The sequence below is a fragment of the Galeopterus variegatus genome, unplaced genomic scaffold, assembly GCF_000696425.1.
Source record: "Galeopterus variegatus unplaced genomic scaffold, G_variegatus-3.0.2 Scaffold1165, whole genome shotgun sequence".
Classification (NCBI taxonomy): domain Eukaryota; kingdom Metazoa; phylum Chordata; class Mammalia; order Dermoptera; family Cynocephalidae; genus Galeopterus; species Galeopterus variegatus.
Genome location: NW_007727276.1, coordinates 317,872 through 319,769, shown reverse-complemented (window position 1 = coordinate 319,769; position 1,898 = coordinate 317,872). Strand labels below are relative to the sequence as shown.

General features: G+C 44.5%; 1 protein-coding gene across 1 annotated transcript in view; it reads right to left on the bottom strand.

Moving 5' to 3' along the window:
- The window catches only part of LOC103592515 (voltage-dependent calcium channel subunit alpha-2/delta-3), a gene marked incomplete at both ends in the record, with an annotated part of 280,594 nt that overhangs the window by 73,708 nt on the left and 204,988 nt on the right, over nt 1–1,898 (bottom strand). The gene's annotated exons all lie outside the window — the stretch shown is intronic.

Genomic DNA, 1,898 nt, shown 5'->3' with positions numbered 1-1,898 from the left:
TCTTCCGTGCGGCCCAGCAGCAAAAGCAACAGCAGCAACAGCAACAGCAGCAACAGCAGCAACAGCAACAGCAGCAACAGCAACAGCAGCAACAGCAACAGCAGCAGCAGCAACAGCAGCAGCAGCAGGAGGAGGAGGGTCTTGCACTGGCTCCTCAAGTCAAAGAAATCCCACCGAGGCATCCTCATTCCAGAGACTGCTCAGTACTACACAGACAGGAGGGACGTGGACAGATGGGGTCACTCCCATCCTCAAGTTGCATCATAAACCAATGAGCAAAACAAAGCTAGGATTAGTCATATAAATCAGGTATGCTGACAAGGAAACCCATAACTGTCTCCAGTGTCCCCTGCCCCGCCACGGTGGCTTGGCCATCTAGCTGGCTGTCCCATGATGTCCATGTGGTCAGCTCTGAGGCAGAGCCCATGAAATGGCACCTGACCCAGCTGGTAGACAGGGTGTCCTGTCTTATTGTCTTACCTCTATCCTGCCTTATTTTTTTCCAGATCATTTAGGTGATTGGGATTCTTGACTTCCACCTCAAGAGTAAATGCTCTAACTCTTATAAACCATAATAAACCACATCATAGCCTAGGAGAGTGAAAAATGACCGATTCAACCTTTTACCACAAAGTAATTTTAGGAAGACTTTATCCTCTCAATCCTGGAAAATGGAGCTCTTAATTGTTCCTGTCCAAGCTTGATAATAATGATTGTGACTCACTCCTACCAGCAAAAGCCACTTAAATTAATCCACAAAGACAAAAATACAATAATAACACTGAAAAATCCATGGTTCTTGCCTCCCTCGATGGCCTCAATTATGTTGGAGTCATATAAAAACCTTCCACAATTAGAAGCAAAAATTCCATTCTACTAGCTCACTGTCTCAACATGTTAAGGAGTCAAACAGCTTCCAATTAGATAATTCTTCTTTCTTAAGTGTGGCAATTGGGATTTGTCCAGTGAGACAATTCCTTTTTCTTTCTTTTTCTTTTTTTCCTTTTTTTGTCTTTTTTCGTGACCGGCAATGGATCGCAACCCTCAGTGTCGCGNATCCACCCGCAAGGGCTTCCCCTTCTGCCCCAGCCCTCCAAGCCACCCAGAAGCCTTGACCAATGGCTCCTTACTTGATAGGCACATCCCTTCCTTTGTAACTTTTACTATCACACACTACTTAAGAAAGCAATGAGGACCGTCTTAGCATTATTTTCCTCCTTTCCCCTACTGAGCCAAAAGTCAGCATCAAAACCAGGAAGAATGTGTTTCCTCTTACTGCACTGACCTAAGCCAACACAGCCCTGTTCCAGTTCTTTCCACCCCAGACTTAGAAGTTGGCTTTTTTAAAAAAAAAAAATAAACAAGTAAATTGGGAACATGTGACTAAATCTCTCCACTTATTCTGTTCAGCAGAGTGTGAGCTCCATGAGGGCAGAGGCCACCTCTTCTTGGTCTTCTGCTGTACTCTTCTGACAGCACTCAGAGAATCTAAAAAACTTTTATGGATAGATGGACAGATGGACAGACGGATGGATGGATGGATAGATGGATAAAACAGACAGACATTCACTCTTCTGCCCTGCAATCCCATTAGCAAATCTCCTGTTTTCACTCTTAGCAGCCCAGAGATAACAGCTTGCCTTCTGTTCATAGATAAGAAGTAGGGCAAAGAAAAAGAATAGACAAGAATTTCTCACACACTGGCTGAAGCAAGGTGGATCGCTGAGGATGCTCTGTGACAGTCCACCTTTTTTTTTCTTTTTTTAACTTCTGAAGACCCTGTTTTAAAATGATGCCACCTGAAGCAATGTTCTGTTCTAAGAGGGGAGACACCTGTCAAGCCCCAGTATGATGAGGGTGAGAGGATGGCATAAGGAGCATGTCAGCAGCAGCAGCAG